This window comes from Salmo salar, chromosome ssa26 (genome assembly GCF_905237065.1).
Source record: "Salmo salar chromosome ssa26, Ssal_v3.1, whole genome shotgun sequence".
In the NCBI taxonomy this organism is placed as follows: Eukaryota; Metazoa; Chordata; class Actinopteri; order Salmoniformes; family Salmonidae; genus Salmo; species Salmo salar.
The window spans coordinates 41,131,147-41,145,524 of NC_059467.1; the positions used below are offsets into that span (position 1 = coordinate 41,131,147).

The following is a 14,378-nucleotide window of genomic DNA, read 5'->3' on the forward strand; positions in this document are numbered from 1 at the left end:
TACAGAAAACGTTTGACCTGTGTCATTGCCAACAAAGGGTATATAAAGTATTGAGAAACTTTTGTTATTGACCAAATACTTATTTTCCACCATAATTTGCAAATAAATTCATTAAAAAATCCTACAATGTGATTTTCTAGAATTTTTTTTTTCTCATTTTGTCTGTCATAGTTGAAGTGTACCTATGATGAAAATTACAGGCCTCTCATCTTTTTAAATGGGAGAACTTGCACAATTGGTGGCTGACTAAATACTTTTTTGCCCCACTGTATATATACACACACACACTTAAAAAAGAAGAAGAATCGGCCGCTTAATCGGTATCGGCTTTTTTTGGTCCTCCAATAATCGGTACCGGTGTTGAAAAATCTTAGTCGGTCGACCTCTAATGGAGATGGGAAATGAAGCAGGAGGCGTCCACATTATTCAGCCATCCTTAACGGAAGCCTCCCAAATGGGCGCTTTCATGGCAGCCTAACAACTCAACAGGTTTCAGTAAGGGCCGATTCACAGCAACCGCCACCTGGAAGTGTGGTAAAACTGGTAAACTGCCATATGATGAGCCTACATGGAAGTGTAGTAAAACTGGTAAACTGCCATATGATGAGCCTACATGGAAGTGTAGTAAAACTGGTAAACTGCCATATGATGAGCCTACATGGAAGTGTGGTAAAACTGGTAAACTGCCATATGATGAGCCTACATGGAAGTGTGGTAAAACTGGTAAACTGCCATATGATGAGCCTACATGGAAGCGTGGTAAAACTGGTAAACTGCCATATGATGAGCCTACATGGAAGTGTAGTAAAACTGGTAAACTGCCATTTGATGAGCCTACATGGAAGTGTAGTAAAACTGGTAAACTGCCATTTGATGAGCCTACATGGAAGTGTGGTAAAACTGGTAAACTGCCATATGATGAGCCTACATGGAAGTGTAGTAAAACTGGTAAACTGCCATATGATGAGCCTACATGGAAGTGTGGTAAAACTGGTAAACTGCCATATGATGAGCCTACATGGAAGTGTGGTAAAACTGGTAAACTGCCATATGATGAGCCTACATGGAAGTGTGGTAAAACTGCCATATGATGAGCCTACATGGAAGTGTGGTACAACTGGGGGGGTTGCAGCTGTGACGTTTGGCTGGCTAAACAGTGGTGGGGTCTAAATCAGCCGACACCTTCATAAAAGAGGGTTTGTAGCTCTATTTTCGGTTGACCTACTGTACTGCCCTTCGCCAGAACTGCAGAGCAAGCCTTTTGAAAAGACCCACGGAGGAAACATCCCAGTGAGCAGCCTGTTGACCGAGGGCATGAGGCAATGTACCCCCCTCGGTGCTTGTCTTTTTCTCAGAGATCCAATTTCCCCCAGCAATCCATCAGACACCCATGTCAGGGTGGGGATTATATCTGGCCTGTCCAAAGAGACACACCTCTTTACAGAAAGGATTTGTCCACTTTCTATTATTTGCACACAGAATGTACCAACTCTACAAGATTTACCTTTAAAATTAAGCTGTTCTACTTACCCAGAGTCAGATGAACTTGTGGATATCATTTGATGTCTATGCATACAGTATGAAGGAAGTTTAAGGTAGTTGCACAAGCCAGTGCTAACTAGCGTTAGCGCAATGACTGGAAGTCTATAAGTATGCTAGTGTATGCTACTTTACCTGTTGACTTCCAGTTATTGCGCTAACGCTAGTTAATTGGCTGGCGAAACAACCTCTTAACTTCCTTCATAGTGCACACAGACATATAAATAGTATCCACAAGTTCATCTGACTCTGGGTAAGTAGAAAAACTTGAAGTATCCCTTTAATTAAAATGAGCTGATATAGGCTAGTTTCTACATCCTAACGTTAGAGGGTACCATCTGTGCAGACACTAGAACACGTAGCCCAGGCTAATCAGTCATGGATAAGCAGACACCAACACAACCTGAATAGAATCAGTGACAAGCAACACCGCTAGACTCATTCCGCCCTTCTCTCCTAACCCTGTCTTATTGGAATGGATCGGATGTTAAAGCTACACACACGGTTCTTAGTTAGCAGAACACCACTCCCAACTTAGTGAACAGTTCCAGGGTAAGAGTTTCTCAACAACACATTGGCTGTTTGAGTGCCATGAAATAAAGGGAGGGTTTTCTCACCACACAACACCAGTGTGCAAAAAGTCACAGGGTTATGATGCAGAGAAAGCTGACAGTCGTCGGCAGATTAAAAAGATTCTGTGGCACCTGCCAAGAGCTTCCCAATAATTTACTGCGGCAGAGTAATAACCCAATAAAACCGCAATTGAATAGTGCAGAACCTGGCACAGGAGCAATTTTTCCCTGCCTCCTGGTATAAGACAGGTCCCCTTCCAGAGAGCCAAACAGTAACCTCCATGTAATTGGATTGTGTGCTTGGAGCTGGTTACCAAAATAGAACTGCACAGGGAACTCCAGGTGATGGGAATCAGGAGCCTGCGGGTCAGCCAGCTTCCATATCGGCTAATGTCAACCTGGGGAGAACAAGCTCCCATTCACAGTGGGACTTCCATTTCCTGTGGCATGCAACAGAGCTCATTAAAAAGAGTCCAGTCTGTCCACTTCCGGTTTATGTGTCTGCAAGGCAGCAATGGTTACTGCTATATTGATATACAATACTGCCAGTATTAACTTGCTACTGCCTTTCTGCCACGTAGCTGGGAAGCCCTACATCAATACGACAAGAGTAATGCTCAGCTGCCACATCACAATCTGACACATTTTATCTGATTCAACTGTAGCATGTAGTCTAACCAGACTCCCATCTTGTGTGAAGTGTCTACAGTGCTTTGAAAACATCCCCATTGCTCAGACGGTGAAGTACACAGTCTAAAACCTAAGCGGTGAAAACACTTCAAGTAGGCTATTTCCTGTATATTTTATCTAGTCCCAGAGTACACATAAACAAAGCAATATAATTTTGTGAGCGATGTTACGAAAAGTAATCTTTTCCATTGCCGGTTCTGTGTCTGTGTGGAAAAAGAACTGAAGCCAGACACCACTGAACATTATCAAGCAATGCAGTGTCTTTTCAGCGGCATATGAGCCAAAAGGGGAGAATCATATACTGGTTAACAATAGTGTAATGGTCGGTGCCGACCCATGGCCAGCGGCCTCATAATGTAACCCATCACTCACAATCAATCAAATGGCTCCATGATGCTGCATAATAAAGAAGATTCTGTACTTTCATTTGCAATTCTGCCACTATGGCTGGGCCCGGGAGATAATGTACTGCCACTATGGCTGGGCCCGGGAGATAATGTACTGCCACTATGGCTGGGCCCGGGAGATAATGTACTGCCACTATGGCTGGGCTCGGGAGATAATGTACTTGAGTCAAATAACGTTTGTCATCACACCTCCAGTCCAAGGGGAAAATGCTTCAGTAAATTGGGCGAAGGCCTTCTCGCTAATGTACCTGCAGAGAAATTGTCTGTGGCCCTCATGTCACTGATCTCTTCCAGGCAGTTGATACAGTAGGGTGTGGGGTGGAAGGGAGGACCCTTCTTCAGAGGCTGACAACTTGGCAGACACAAGAGCAACTCCATTAATAGGCTCAGCAGCGCCATTCAGACATGATTCCTCCATAACAGCAGGCAATCTCAGAGAACTCCCCAGACACAGGTAGACATTGCTGCAACTCAGCCTTCTGCTTCCCTCTCTGTATGGTCCCTTCTCCCTCGCTCTCCCTTCTTTCCTTCACCCTCTGTCCTTTCCCCCCCCTCGTATGGTCTCTTCTTTCCCTCACCCTCTCTCCCTTCGTATGGTCCCTTCTTTCCTTCCCCCTCTCTCCCCCCCTCGTATGGTCTCTTCTTTCCCTTCACCCTCTCTCCCTTCGTATGGTCCCTTCTTTCCTTCCCCCTCTCTCCCCCCCTCGTATGGTCTCTTCTTTCCCTTCACCCTCTCTCCCTTCGTATGGTCCCTTCTTTCCTTCCCCCTCTCTCCCCCCCTCGTATGGTCTCTTCTTTCCCTTCACCCTCTCTCCCTTCGTATGGTCCCTTCTTTCCTTCCCCCCCCCCGTATGGTCTCTTCTTTCCCTTCACCCTCTCTCCCTTCGTATGGTCCCTTCTTTCCTTCCCCCCCGTATGGTCTCTTCTTTCCTTCCCCCTCTCTCCCCCCCCTCGTATGGTCTCTTCTTTCCTTCCCCCTCTCTCCCCCCCCTCGTATGGTCTCTTCTTTCCCTTCACCCTCTCTCCCTTCGTATGGTCCCTTCTTTCCTTCCCCCTCTCTCCCCCCCTCATATGGTCTCTTCTTTCCCTTCACCCTCTCTCCCTTCGTATGGTCCCTTCCTTCCCCCCGTATGGTCCCTTCTTTCCCCCCCGTATGGTCTCTTCTTTCCTTCCCCGCTCTCCCTCCATATGGTCTCTTCTTTTCTTACCTCTGCCTTTCTCAATCCTTCCTTCTGGTCTACTTTCAGACAAAATAACTTTCAAGGAAAACTCCCAGTTGATCTTTCCAGATGGTGTAAGGAATGTAAAGCCATACAAGCACGCTGTTGCAGCTGTTAAACGATGTAGGCCAAATGCATCAACACTAAACCTGCACTGAATCAAACCTAATCAACTGACTTCAGATTCCTAAGTCAGACTGAAATGTGAGCAGCATGATCAGTGTTTCTCCTATATTTAATTTAGTAAAAGGGCGCACAGCTAAATAATTGTTAGCTAAAATCTTGTAAGCTAGGACATTTTTAAATTGAACGTACTATTGTCTAAATGTAATTGTGATTTCTGCATAATTCAGTTGTGTCGACAGCGAGCATGAACAAAATCAAATCAAATCCAGTAACGCCCGGGCTGGTGATGTCATTAAGATCAAGAGATTAAATTCAACTGAGTTTCAAAGGATTTTTGGAGTAGAATGCCCTTTAAAACAGTAACCAGAAGTGACCTCACAGTCATGGACTCTCCCAGTAATACCCCACACACCAATTGCGAAAATGAAGCTTGTTCTGAACTTGAACCTTGTCCACGTCGATGGATAAGTCGACTCATGCTGCTTTTCAAGACCAATTTCTCGCCGCCCCAAACTTTACTGTGAGTTGGCCAACAGAACAAGTTTTCCATCAAAGAGCTTTGGGACTTCAGAAACACTACCTAACCCAAAGAAAATATGATAACCCTGTGTAGCAGAAACTCAGACTACTGAATCGTTGCCTATGACCAGAGGTTTTCACTGCCCAAGGCCACTTTCTATGAAGAGATGTTAATACACATTGTATGCAGAACATAGGCCTGGGCCTACATGAGATTATTACAGTCTAAGCAAGACACTTTTCCTAATAAATTGTCATGGCTTATTAAATAGGCTACACATTGACAAAAAATCTAGTGAGGCTGGAACTAACCAATTGGCAATAATCAATAGGATAACGTACCTTAATATAGTAGCCTAAGTGGAGTAAGTTAAATGGAGTCAAGTAGGCCTACATCAAGCACCATCTGGTCCTGGAGGACAGCATTACCTTAGACCATTTCACATTTCCAAATTACAACAAAAACACAGTACGGAATACCAACTGCTCATAAAAGCAATCTCTAGGTCTATTCCATCACATCAACCTGGATGATTCTTCCTTGTGCAAGGTATCTAATCTTCATTTTACACCCAAAGAAACTGCATTACTTGCCAATGCAGAATTAGAGGAATTCAAGCAAAGAGATCCTTCACTTGGTTGACAGGCCTCCTCATGTTCCATGTGTTAGCATACCTTTTTAACAGCTGGCAAAACAGCTTATCGCTAACAGCTCTAATCATGAGAAGAGAAGACATTTTCATAGAAGGGAAACCTCCAATGCAATTTGGCATGAAAATGAAAAACACATGCCTGCCTGACTACAAGTGCCTATTTCTGAAACCAAAAAGCTCTGCGTAGTAGGCTACTTGAGGTAGCCAAAGAAAATATTTGCCTAACTCAAATAAAACCCACTGAAACATAATAACAATAATTGATCTGATTGGGTTTGAACACAACCAAATGATAGCATGTATGGCTGGGAATTGGCAGGGATCTCACAGTATGATATTATCACAATACTTAGAATCGCAAATACCATATCAGCACCTAAGTATTGTGATTCAACGATCCAAACATAATGCTCTGCTGAAGAAGAACAGGAGAGAGCATGAGAAGTCATGGATATAAAAGTGCTGAAAACAGGTTGGCTCACTATTTAAAAAGAAGGAGAACAAGCTATAAGATGAAAAATACCAGAGTTTTGGTGCTGGTACAGCTGCCTGGCGCTAATGTTTTTACAAATGAATATTTGGAGTCACAATATCGATGTAATATTGTCCAAAATAATATTACGAAATGTAGGTACCTGCGCCAAAACTCCTAACTGTATCGATACACCCCCCCAATTGGGCATCTGTTACTTGTGCTAATTTTATTCGCATTCTGGTAACAGAATTTCCATGGAGGCCGCTAGATAAATATGCTAAGGAGCGCAAACGAAAATAAATACATTTCAAAGACAGGCAATCCAGCTTATAAAGTTATACATGTATAGGTAGGTGCTACAGAATGTCATTTTTGGTGAGTTTGGACATTTACAAGCGAATGTGAACGAGAGACATTGTCCAAGTGAACAAAGTTTTGAAGCATGCTTGTCTGCTCTGAAGCAGCATGTGTACACACACGTCTGGAGTCACAAGGGAAAGGGCCTGCCTGCTCTGCTCAGAGAAGAGGAGGGAGGGTCAGACAGGCTGAGAAAGAAGAGGATATAAAGATAGTGGCAGCTGTACGGATAACTCCTCAAAAGGGCTTTGACTTCTCAAAGACGGCAGAAAGCTTACACAATATGATGCACCATCACCTTATTAAGTCACTTATTTAGATAACTAGCAAGTTAAACCTAAAATGCTTCTTATTGTAATTTCTGCTGTCAGACTCATTTTGTGCTTCAGTAAAACGGGATTCTATCAGCAGACAGCGCTCTGACTGGTGTAGTCTACTTTTCTCAGTGTAGTCTACTTTTCTCTGGTAAAATGCCAGATTAACTTCAAGCAAAACATTAGGAAATGTAGCTGGCTGCATTCTTTCTATAATAAACATTAGAAATAGGATGGACATGCATCGTTTAAGCAACAAACAAAAAAAATACCTTGATTTTTCATTGTCAGCTCATTTACTAATTCACTGTGGCTGCCAGCCAAATAGCATTGCACTTCTGTTGTCATCTGATGAAAATGAAGCTATTTTCTACCAAATGTGTTGCACTGATGTATTTTCTGTGAAGGGAAACAAGTTGCACGTCCCTGATCACTATAGTTATGCAACAACAACAAAAAAAAACACTTGAAAGCCGACCCGTCAATAGACAGCTTGACTTACCTGCTCCTGCTTTCACCATTGTGCTATTTACAAACAAGTGACTAGCTCAACTGTTCTGGGGAACTATGGTAAAAGCTTCATGATGTAAAATAATGTGACAGGTGAAATCATATCGCACGAGTTGACTGCAGGTATTCACTTAAGTAGCTACAAATATTTTAAAAAGTATTGAAAAACTTCAAAAGAAATAGTTTCAAAGTATTGATGGTATTGAAAAACCATCCCATGGCTATTTCCAAATACCCTGGTATACGATATGTAAAGACCTAGCCTACCCCACTCAGCATGTTCAACGTTTCCTAGATGAATTGGATCAAACCCAGTGGACATCTTGAATGATTCCTATCCAGAATGCATAGTTCAACTTTATTCACAACAGACTTGATGGATTCACTGCATGAACGTTTGTGTGAGTGAGCAGCCAACAAGAGTCCATCTGTAGATCTAGACAACAGTGACTCAAATGTGTGTCAATATTCTGAACTGGGCTGAATCTAGACTCTGGGCCATTCACCAAACATCATTCATTTCCAACGGACTTGAGTCGACCAATTCAAGGGACATTCCTTGTGTTCAGCACGATAAAAGGAGAATGACTAGCATATTAGACCTAAAAATTACATTCATACCAGTATCTGGTCAATCAATACCATACCTACAATTGGATTATAGGACATGGGCCAAATACCTCACTGGAAATAGACACTGCTCCTTTCATAAGTCTGTATGGGGGACACTGAACATCTCACCTAACCAGAATGGTAAGTCATACGTTAAAACACACTGAATGTAGACTAGCCCCTAGTATTTTTGGTATTTTATTAGAATCTCATTAGCTGTTGCTAAAGCAGCAGCTACTCTTCCTGGGGTTCCTAGGCCTGGACAACAGCAGCATCTTGATGTGGGGTGAGAGTGATTAATGTTGCCATGTAGCTCAGAGCTATAAGAGGGGATTAAAGACCGGTCTAAAAACCACGGTACCACTCACACATTTCAAAAGCAATAACTTGTTGAATGTATTTAACGCAATCAGACAAGCACCTTATTTGAACAGTTGGTCAACAGCCCGACACCTGTCTAGAAACAGGCCAATTGTATAAATAATTAGTCTAACAAGGGAGACACCACAAGGCCATGGCTTCTATACGAGTTATTCTATGAACTGAACTACTGTCTCATCATAAGCAACATCTTTGTTTGCAGTGACTGTACATGGAGGCTAGTCCAAGTCCCCATAAAGCAGCTTTTGCAATGAGAATAAGCCTTGTTTGACAACTGGCATTGCAAATCACTTGCTGTGAACAATGTAAACAAACCGCTAGGAAAAGACACAGAACTAAGCCTTATCCACTGTCCTAGACTTATGCATTTCAGTCAGATGGCTAGATCAAACCAGGCATCAGGTACTAATAGCACAGAATAATGAGACAGATATTTCAAATGATGTATAAACGTGAAGCATCCGGTTGGCGTTTCCACTCACTACCAAATATGGTAGTGAAAGGAAGCCTAGTGGCCGGCAGTGGGAGAAGATGGATTTATGCCGATATTCTGGCCATTTACTCATCGATTAAACATTAGATCTCACGATTAAACATTAGATCTCAATACAGTTATGTTCCCAAAACTACAATCTGTTACAAACAGAGTGGACTAAGTTTAGTAGACTTTCCCCTTTCGCAAAGTAAAAAAATAAAATGTTTAGAAGGAGTGCAAAGGCGAATTGAGTTATTGCACACGCACACTTCAGAGTAGGCGTTCCTCAACGGAAATATGCAAATTAATGCTAGAACGCGCAAATAGGATCTTGCTAGCTCGTGCTTGGCACTGCCCACCTCCTTGCTTGTTCTGCCCACTATGGCTCATTTGTTCCCATTTGAAACAGACTGTGTTGCATCTTGGTTTAGTTATAAAAATCGAACCAAACCAGAATGAGGTAGGTTGTGTGTGATTATGTCCAACAGAAGTAGCTAGATAACGTTATTATAGAGCTGGTCATTTAGGCCCGGTGCGATTAGCATGAAAACACACTGGAATCCTTTTTCCATTTGGCAGGAAGCAGTCTACAGAAAAACGTTGCCTCTCTCTCACTTATCCAATTATCTGCAGAGGCCACAATAAACTAAGGGGCAAGTACAGAGACGTGTTGCTGATCCAGACAGTGGCTCAGTGACCAATGCCTAGAAAACCGCTATAGACTTTACCTTCTGCATTGAGAGGACTCCCTGCTGCGTAAATCAGTACCAATGCAAAGAGGCACAGCCAGAACACTGGGTGAATTGGCCACAAACCGGTATTTTGCAAAGTGAGCTCAGTAAGGGAGAAGTAATACAGAAATCTGTGGACAATTGAAAACCTCACTAGCCTGAATGATGAGAAAGGTCCTTCGATAGTCTGACAGAATGGCTATACGCACCAGTTCATAGCTGTCAACTACACTGTACCAAACATTAGGAACACCTTCCTAATATTGAGTTGCATGGACTCTACACGGTGTCGAAAGCATTCCACAGGGATGCTGGCTGATGTTGACTCCAATGCATCCCACAGTTGTCAAATTGGCTGGATGTCCTTTGGGTGGTGGACCATTCTTGATACACATGGGAAACGGAGCATGTAAAACCCATCAGCGTTACAGTTCTTGACAAAAACGGTGCGCCTGGCACCTACTACCAAACCCCCGTTCAAAAAGCACTTAAATCCTTTGATATGCCCATCCACCCTCAATGGCACACATACACAGTCCATGTCTCAAAGCTTAAAAATCCTTTAACCGGTCTCCTCCCCTTCATCTACAGTGACTGAAGTGAATTTAACAAGGGACATCAATAAGGGATCATAGCTTTCACCTGGATTCACCTGGTCAGACTGTCATGGAAAGAGCAGGTGTCCTTAATGTTTTTTTTATACCACAGCATTATTGAATAGTCATTTTTGATTGGCTAGAAGGGCATTCTAGAATGGACATTACAACCAGACATCAGGAAACCTTCAAATCATGACGCAATATGCACCTACACATGCAGACTACTTGCTACACAGTTACAGAAAGCTAAACCAACAATCACACAAACTGAAATTGGATACATTGTAAAGGCAGGTCCACCGAGGAAAAGACGTAGCTAGCTAGCATTGATTTGTTTTTACAGAGACATTTGAGCATCTGACCTAACGTGGTGAGTGATTAACATGAATTTCTCCTGTCCCCTCTGCCACTCAAGCTGTCAAATCCTCCCATGTTTCTAGTTTGACCAGCTGTTTTCAGAAACGGATCTTTTTTTAATTCGGTTGTCATATTGGCAGTTTTGCTAGCAACAAACTATGTAGCTAGCATCTAGTGTAGTGTTTGATATGCAAAGCAATCTCCTCGTAATTAACAGTCAATGTTGAGTGTCCTGACGAGAAGACAAACTCTTCTAGCTATGCCAGACATCATCGGGCATTATCAGCACATGGGTTGTGGATGTATCCAAATTAATGTCAACAAAACAGCTCATTTGCTGTTTTTCTCTGCAAATCCCATATCTTTAATTCTTTCAAAAATACAGAACGTTGGCGTTTATCCCGTACGTATACTCTAGTGTATGTGAGTAGTGTGTCCAATAACGGCTTACAACAGAGACGGATAAAAGTAGACAAACCAGGCACATCCTTGACACTAGACCTCAGAAAGGCTTAAAGTTCAGTTACAAAATGTAATGCAGCTAAGCTTACTGAATATAAATTGAGGTTCTCACAAAACTCAATATCTCACCACACGCGTTCTGCTATTCAATCATATTGAGCTGTTAATGATACTTAAAGCAATGCAATTAAACAGGACAAGCTTCAAGAACATAAACATCCATAAATGGATAAACGTAAAAAATCTGGATAAAGATCACAACATATGCACAGAGTCCATTGGAGTTTTAACGATACCTTCACCCTGTGGTCAATAGGCTTTGAAGTTGTATACCTGGAACTTTTTGTTAGGGGAGAGGAGCGCTTTGTGTGTTGGCCAGTGGGAATCTGTGTATTTATAAGAGATGCTGATGTACAGTAAAAGAAGCTGTGTTACTCATGACCTGTCGGTAAAGGTAAAGCCCGCTGGACTGAAAGCTTTGTCAAACCGTAATAGGAAGTGGCAGGGGAGCTGAAAAATGTGTGCAAAATACACTTCAAGTAAGGCTATAGGCTAGGTCAGAAATACACGTCCTTGAATAAGGCTAAGCAAACACAATTGAGAAAACAATTCAATCATAAATCGGCACATTTCAAAACAACATTCTTTAATCAATTGGAACCCTCCTTTAAGCCTCATTTCAATCCCAGCCAACCTCTGAGAATTGGCTTTGTTCAAGTGACTGTTAGTGACTCCCCTGAGGTTTCAAATTGCAAGCTACCTTTTAGGATGTAAATCCTCTAGTTTGTCATCAGCTGATGTTACCATCAGATGACTGGAGCCACACTGACGTAATCCCTTTCCTGAAATAAAACTATCAGATGCTTTTAGCCTCTAAACAAAAAGGCTGAAAAGTCACTGTTCAGTGTAGTTTAATGCTCTACTGTAGTTTAATGCTCTACTGTTCCTGGTTCTCAGAAGTGACCTCAGGTGATTGGCTCGATCCAAGACAGGTAAGATGAAAACATGTTTGTTTCTGAGACATACCATTATATTCCATGGAACATAGTCACTGTAGAATTCACTCCTTCCGTGGGTCCACACTCCAGATCAAAGTCCTGCTAGCAAGCTTGATTTCTCCATCGTCAGAATAGAGTAGACTACAAATCACTGATTCACCCATGTGGGCCAGTCCAAGGTAATGGAATTACGCTGAGACTCTGGTTTCACACTTTAAAATATATGCCAAACAAAAACCAGTGATTTCCAAGTTTAACAAACCATACAGATCTATGAACAATGACTACTTTAAACAATTTACACAGTTAAATAAAAAAACATTTACTGGAAAAACTGTTCAAAGTTTGGTCACAGAATAATGGTAAAAACAAAATCTATGGTTTTTGTTTGGTTTACATTTAAAAGTGAAAAATCTGAGTCTCAGCGTAATTCCATTACCATGGAATTGCCCACATGCATGGAACCTGTAGCCTTTTACAATGCGTTGACTCACTAGGGATATCTAGCAGTACTATGGAATACACACGCAACTATTGGGAAAGTACTGTCTATGTATTAGGGGAAGGTAATGATAAGTAACCAAGATAAGTGTGGTTCACAACAAACAATGTTTTTCCACATCTGGTTTGATTTGTTAGTAGTGGAAATGTTTAAAAGCGCCAAGCCAACATGGGCCTAATCCCCATCAGACTTCCAAGACATTCAGCCAACATCTTGTTATTTTCCTAATTAATTTCAAGTACTAGAATAACTTCATACCATGTTGACATTGTACTTTAATCATTTTACTAGGCAGTGAATGTTCTCAAAGCCTAACCTATACCAGTATTGGCTGCTGAGAACCACAGCCATGTCCAAACTACATAAATCATCTGTCAGGCTCTAGCATGTGGTACTTACTGTAATAATAGCAGATATGCTTGAGATTGGGAAATGGTATGAGATTTGAATACAGCGTTTAGCTAGCAAGCTTACACATGTAGAGCCAGGGAGAGTTGTATTGGCATGCAATGTTCTGTTGGCCGACAAACTCCACTCCAGGCAATCCTTGCAAGGCATGTGGCTGAGCAATCAAATAATGTCACAGCGTGCATGAGGTGTTAATCTCAGCCCTGACATTGCTGCTCGAGTTGACCTTAGGTTACTGGTTAACATAGAACCAAAATATGAACCCAAATCACCTCACAGTTTATAAATGTACAGAATGCCAATATGGCTAACTAGCTAACTTCCAAAGACTGGTATTACCCTGTAACATATTGTGAAATAAGCGTGTCAAGCTAGCTTGCTAACTAACGTTAGCTAGGCTAGTTGGCTTCTAGCTGCACGATTTGATACCCAGATTCAGTATATTGTTCTGTGTTCATGGCAAAAGGGCTTCTTCTAAAAATAAATATTGGTTAGCTAGTTCCTTAATTTCGTAGCTAGCATTAAACTGTATACATGTCAAATAACGTTGCTTTCTGTGACAAACTTATTGCTAGTTAGCTAGGTGTCTCAAACAATGAGTTCTCAGGGCACAGCTAGTTAGCTAACGTTAGCTAGGTTCATTGCTAGCTGGCAAGCAGTCTCTCCCAGTCCCACCACATATCAAAATACAAGATAATTATATTTAGGCGACACTTACCCCGTGTGCAAACCCCAATACAACGACGGATTACGTACACTCCATAGATAGAAAGAAGTAAAAGTAATTGACGAGAATGACAACAAAATGTGTCAAAATAACCACAGACCAATGCACTCCCCAAGAAATCCAACGGCAAGGGAAAAGGAGAGGCCAGCAATTCACTGGACTGCTGCCATCACACTTTGAGATCCCGTTCCAAATCGAAAATACCAGCTCGGGCGGTCATTTTTAGGTTAAATCTCAAACCATTCAATGATTTAATATTTCCCTTTGGTCCTCTGTACAGTAAATCCAACATTGAACAGATTTCCTCCCCGGGTTAATTCCTCTGCTTTCGATGTATCTGTATCTTGCTGGTTGTTAGTACCCTCCAATACTGGAGCTTGATACAACGTAACCAACAAGCAGAACGAGCTGCTAGGAAATCCAGGACAAACGTTCCATTCGGATTGAACTATCTGGCAGGAGGGGTGCGCTTCAGTAAAAGAGACAGAACTGGAATTTGAATGGATTATATTGTTGTTTTGACCAAATGTTTGCTAAAATGTAATGAAATCTGCACACATCTCCAAGTAATACATTCATAATACATAAACTATATGGCAAAAAAACATTGGCTTGATAAATTAATTATGTGTCCTCCTGCATTATGAGTGACAATTTATCATAACATTTTACAAAAAATGCATAACATAATAAGAACATTTAATAAAACATGTATTTCCTAAAGGAAATTGTATTTTATAGAGT

The 14,378-nt window shown here is 41.8% G+C and overlaps 1 protein-coding gene across 1 annotated transcript in view; it reads right to left on the bottom strand.

Annotated features, from left to right (window-relative positions):
- Positions 1-13,681, bottom strand: part of LOC106562774 (zinc finger protein 609-like) — a 113,400-nt gene extending 99,719 nt beyond the window's left edge. Inside the window, 1 exon segment of the mRNA XM_045708846.1 lies at positions 13,626-13,681. The gene's annotated coding sequence lies outside the window, so the exon portion shown is untranslated.
- Positions 13,682-14,378: the final 697 nt, after the last annotated feature.